This window comes from Panthera tigris, chromosome A2 (genome assembly GCF_018350195.1).
Source record: "Panthera tigris isolate Pti1 chromosome A2, P.tigris_Pti1_mat1.1, whole genome shotgun sequence".
NCBI lineage: Eukaryota > Metazoa > Chordata > Mammalia > Carnivora > Felidae > Panthera > Panthera tigris.
The window spans coordinates 77,071,529-77,077,783 of NC_056661.1; positions in this window are offsets into that span (position 1 = coordinate 77,071,529).

Genomic DNA, 6,255 nt, shown 5'->3' on the forward strand with positions numbered 1-6,255 from the left:
AAAAATTTTTTTAATATTTATTTATTTTTGAGAAAGAGAGAGAGACAGAGTGTGAGTGGGGGAGGGACAGAGAGAGAGGGAGACACAGAATCTGAAGCAGGCTCCAGGCTCTGAGCTGTCAGCACAGAGCCCGACGTGGGGCTCAAACTCAGGAACAGCGAGATCATGACCTAAGCCGAAGTCGGACGCCTAACCGACTGAGCCACCCAGGCACCCCATCAACTAATAATTTCTAATTATTCTTCTTTCTGTTTTCTGATTTCTCCTTGTGTATAGTGCCTTAATCTTGGCTTATGAATAGCTAATCGCTCCGAGGATTTTTATTGCTTTCTTTCCTAAATTCTGTTTTTCCAGTTATTTATCTTGGTCTCTCTTTCTTGTTGCTGGTTTTCTTCCTATGCCTGGCAATCCTAAACTGTCTTTTCATATGTAAGAAGGAAAGACTGAGTAGCTAGTGTATCTTTCTTCTGCTGTGTGTGTTCATTTATATATATCTTGGGTAGTTCCAACAGTATGCTTTAAAAAGAAATAAAACTCTGGTACATCCAAATGATAAAAATTTCCTAGTCTCTGCACTTGAACTCACTTTCTCCTTCCTCCCTCCATAGAAGTTTAGTAATGGTTCAGAAAATATCTATTTAATTCAGTTCTTTTTAACATCCGTTGCAGGAATTCTGAATCCAATCCGGCATCACTGTGTTTCTGGATGGCAAAGTTGAAGATTCTAGGATCTTTATGTTTTGTGTCTACAATTGGTAAATTACCCTTTTGCTTATCTGGGCTGCCTCTACTTAATTCTGAGGCTTTAACTTTGGTGGATCCTGAGGCATATCACATCTTCTCTTTCTCTAGTTTACTCTGGAGCTGGATAAGCTGTCCTGCCTGCTCTGTAGAGGTCCCTGGGGTCACGTCCTTGCTCATCACCCACTCACAATACAGAGAGTGGATCATGTCCAACAATCCCCAAGCTTTTCAGTAGAATCTTAAGACTCCTCTTTGACAAAATGTTGAGACTTTTTTCTCCTCATTCAGGTTGGATCCCCAATTTTCTGGGGGTGACAGCAGCCTAGGCTGGAATTCTGCATGCCTTTTTTATTGCTGCAGGCACCGACGCGTACCCCAGAGAGAGGGCAAAGGCCACTCCAAGAGTCCGCCATCTCTATGAAGTGAATGCTGAACACTGTGTGCACACTTTCCATACGGAAACCCTAATGGTGTCCCCCTTGCAGCCAAGGTCAGTGGTCTCTGCTGTACAATGTGAGATCCACGTGCTTAAAGTAAAGGGTCAAAGGGCAGGGAAAGGTAGAGCCTGGACCCCTCAAATGGGTTCCCATTCCTTAATGCCCCCGCTCAACACATCTCTTTGGAATCCATGAACTGAGCGTTGTTTGTTTGTTTGTTTGTTTTTTACATTCCATGTGACCTGACCTAATCCTTCATTTTGGAGTGGTAGCTTCATTCCAGGCTAATGCTTTAGAAGAACTTGAGTCCCTGACCCCTTTCCTCCAGTAGCTAAAAAGAGCAAATGGCCCCGAGGGGTTATATAAATTGCTTCTTCCCCCTTTCTTTTTGCTTAGTAGAATTTACCTGAACATGAATAAATTCTGTGCAAAATTACATTCATGCAATTGATGTTCAGTCCAACAAATTACACAAAAATTAAAAGAACAAATTGAATTTAAAAGATTCTTTACTGTGCCTTCAGATGGGCCCCAGGGGACCTATGTCCCTGTCTGCACTCCCTCTGCTTTATCCTACCCACCCCTCCCACCTGCCCCCACCCCCTGCACCCCCACTCTGCCCTTTCGGTTTAAGACACAGGCATTCACCTAATGAGTAGCTGGTGCTGGACTAATGGTGATGGGGGAGGGGTGGGGAGAAGCCAAACAAGTACAATAAGGAAGAGAGCATCTCTAAAGCAACTACTGATGCCCCTGCAATAGCATTTGGAGGTGGCTCAGCTCAGCTCACAGTCTGAACCAAATCCATGCTAAGGAAGAGATGGATTGTCAACTTATTACTGTCTTCTAAATGCAAGTTGGAGTCACTTGCAAATCAGAAGAAATACAACGTTGTAGCCAGAAACGTTGCCAACCTATCGGGAGCTTCAGAGAGGTTGCCCTCAAGAAATTGAAATAAGGTAGGTGGCACGGAGTTAAACAATGACAGCAGTACAACATGGCACAGAATACGGAACATTGAATATACATTTAAAAGACAATTGCCCCCCCAGCCTGCAAGACAGCAACCTGACTGATGTTAATCAGAGCTAAAGAAGTCATGTGGAAATCAGGAGCATGGTTATTAGCTTAGAAAATTGAGTCACCTCGGACAGCTGGCAGGGTTCTTCAAAGCATTGTCCAGGGGAAAGAGGCTAATCCCTTCCATTGGCTGGACCCATCCTGTCATGTAGGTGGAAGCATCAGGCTATCTAGCCTGATGCCATTAAGCATTGGATTTATCTGAACAACTCTCTTTGTTCTGACTTCCTGCTCTTCAGGCAATCTCTGATTATTATCTGACTTCCTCTATAGTTCTGCCTTTGGAAATGGATCTGCTACAAGGGCTTTTAGTATTCGTTCCATATAATGGTTTAAAAAAATTTGTTTTTCTGATTATAAATGAACAAATGGTATTTTGACCATTATATTATTTGGCTTCCCCTGTAGTTTGGCAACTGGGGAAGAAAGGCCCGGTTATGTAATATATGTGCTCCTGTTCCTGTGAGATGTACTTCTCGTTGCAAATGAACAAGCTGGCCCTCAGTTTTGGGGGATTTAGTGGATGTGAGTCTGTCCCTGAGGAGATTAACATACTCAGGGAGCACTAGGTTTCTGAGCCTGGAAAGGAGAAGGCCTGCCTGCCTCTGGAATGTGGAAAGTTCCCCTTGCTAAAGGACACAGCCACTGAGCCTTGTTTCCTATGTGATAAGCACATATGCTTCTAGCTGCTGTTATTTTACCATTTTTAGGCAAAGATAAAATGCTTGATTCATAATGTAAGATACAGTGCTTACTGTGCGTGGTCTGTTCAACATTAACATTTAAGCTTCTAGAACAAAAACGTGGCATTGTTTCCCTCATATTCATCCTTTTAAAAGTTCTCCTCCATTCAGTACAAAATAAACAAGATCTTAAAATTTCAACTTAATTAAAATCCTGGTGTTGATGCATTTATTATTAGGCCCATCAACCAGGAAGGGAAGGGAGGAAGGCAAATGGATTATTGCAGCCCCAAACTCAGCCCCTCCTGTTCCCCTCCAAGCAAGAGGCAAGATGAGATTTGTGCCAAGAAAGGAGAAGAATTTCCATCCTGTTTGGATTATGCAGAGATGCTTTTGGAAGACTGTTAAGGAGAAAACGGAGTGGTAGGAAAGCACAATTGCCTATTTGCTTCTGTTTTGGATACACATTTATAAACCCTTAGAACGATGTCCCAAGAAGGCAGGATTTCCAATATGAAGCAAGCAGAAGTAGGGGCGTTTAAAATGGACTGGCAGGATTGCCTGGGAGGGGATCCTATCTAGTGATAATGGCTGCTGTTTCCATGGCAATTGCAAGCACAACTCAAATTCACCTGCATACCCTATCTCTCTGCTCCTTTTGTTCAGAGCAAACTACCAATAAGCTCCGAATGGCGATATTAGCAAGGCAGAGGCATTGAAGTGAACTGGAAGCCACCATTCTGCGTTCTCTGTACAGATCTTTTGTTTGTCATGAATCTGCAACTTCCTAAGTGCCTTGCTGTTAGCACAAAGGAGGGAGCTGGAAAAAAATACTGGTCTAAAAATGGGATCTCACGTGGGCCAAATTTTTCTGAGAAAGAGTTTGAGTCTTAAATTCTCAAATCTAGTGATACCCAAACCCCAGTATGCCTCAGACTCCCTAAAATATGCAAAATGCAAATCCCACCCTCAGGGAATCTGAGTTTTTGGGTCTGAGATTGGGCCCAAGACTCTGAATTTTTAATAGGTACCCCAGCTGATTCAGATATAGATGGTCCTGAGACCACACTGAGAAGCCTTGTTTTGGATATTTGAGGATGCTCACTCCTTCATGGAAGATCAAGATTTTAAAGAGAAGGGTTGAGTGTCAGAGGATTTCCTCCACAAGGAATCTACTTTGAATATATCCAGGCCCTATGACTTTTGTCAGGTGGCAGAGTGGTTTGAGGATAGGCCTGGGCTTTAGACTGCTTGCTTTGGGGTTCTTGGTTCATTATAATTCTGTTGCTGGGCTCGCTCAGAGTGGCATCCAGCTCCTGCTGTGTCATCTAGAGAGAAGACAAGGAACCACTCCCTCTCCTGCAGCACCTGGCAGGTTTCAGAGAGCAGGCAGGGGATGCTGTGACTTCCAAGTTCAAGGCAAAGAGATCAGGTTCTAATCACCTTCTGCCTTTGTCCTAAGGGTGAGAGCTTCAGCTTTAGGAAGGGGGAAGATGTCCCTTTAATTTCCTGTTCTTGCTGATGCGAGGCTCCCATACCTTGGAGAAGTTTTGTAGCAACCTCTTCCATCAACCAGTTTGTCCAGGCTCTTAAGTCTTAGATGTGCTAAGTTAGTCTCTCCCTGCTCCTTTTTTTCCCCATTTCTGGGTTGCTCTAGATGCTTCTTTTAACCATATTCTGTTTGTTAAATGGATGCAGGATCCCCATAAGCACCTGCCTCCAACAGCCGTGGAAAAGAGTTTGGCACATCCCAGAAACCTTCCCGCAGGGCCTGCATTGAAGGTAGACAGGAGTCACACACAGTGGCTCAGGTGGAAATTCAGAACATCCTAGGTAAAACTTTGCAGGAGGCTGTTCCCCCTGCCCCAACCCACAGTCCTCTGGTTCAGAAATAACTTCAGTGTGCATGTGCCAAAGCACTGCAGGTGGTACTTATGCTTTTATTCAAATGCAGTTTCTCTTTGAAGGAGAACAAAGTAGATCCGAATAAAAGTCCTATTTTTGGAAAGGAGAAGTGAGTGATGCACTGGGAGATATGGGCAATGTGAAAACTCCTTCCTGATGCCTCATCCTCATCACCTTCAGCAGGTGGCCGAGGAGAGGCCCAGAACACGAGAGGAGCTGGTGACCGCTGTGTTGCTGACACTTTGTGGCTTTTCCCTTCTTCTCAAAATGGGAGCAAAAGGACAGGTTTCCAATGATGAAAATTAAAAATGAAATAATGTAGAGGCAATTGTTGACAATACCTTTGTTTTCCTTTTTAAAAATCTCTACTGGGGTGCCTGGGTGGCTCAGTCAGTTGAGTGTCTGACTTTGGCTCAGGTCATGATTTCACAGTTCATGAGCTCGAGCCCAGGTCGGGCTCTGGGCTGACAGCTCAGAGCCTGGAGCCTGCTTTGGATTCTGTGTTTCCCTCTTTCTCTGCCCCTCCCTCGCTCATGTTCTCTCTCTCTTTCTGTCTCTCACTCTCTCTCTCTCTGTCAAATAAATAAACGTTAAAAAAATTTTTTTTAAATCTCTACTTTAACTGTTGTGAGTTAGAACCTCCCTTGCACCAACAAGTGCAAGGGCCAGCTTTATGTTTATAAAGTCATAGTTTAGGTCTGAGCACAGAGATGCTGGGGTATTATCCTTGTCCATTGAACTACAGGGAATAGTTTTACTAAGAAAGTGGCAGTGGAGGGAATCCGTAAAAAGTAGTGGTTAAGCCTGGAAGCTTCGGAACCAGGCTGCCTGGGCACTAAGGCACACTTCCTACATACGCGCCAGGCTCCCTGTCTGTAAAATGGAACCACTGAGAGCTACCTCACAGTGTTATGGTGAGCCTGAGACTAGGAACGCATGTTAAGCCTTTAGTGGAGGGCTGGTGCTTAGCAAGGGCCCAGTACAAATTCGCGATTCTAAACGTGGAGAAAAGGCTGCTGCATCTAAAATCACTCCATGGACTTGCTTGGGTTTATTTGGAAGATCAGGGAAACCACGTGATCACCGTTTGGATTGGAAGAGTTGGCTCTCTGGCTGCCACCTTGTGTTCACAGGGTGGATCCTGGGGTTAGCCACTGTGACTCCCTTAATCAAGCAAGTGAGAGAGAGCATGCCTACAGGCTTGGATTTGGCTCTAGCCATTCCTGTTTCCTGCTGACCAGGACCCCCCTTTTCTCCACACCAAGGTTCCATTATCAGAGCCTCTTTAGCAGATCTTGTACCTTGCCCTTTGAATATCGAGAAATATTGATGTCCGCCGTCCCCTTACTTCTTCATCTCTCTCTCCCTTCCTCAGATGTTCACTACTTTGCTATCGTGTGTGCTAA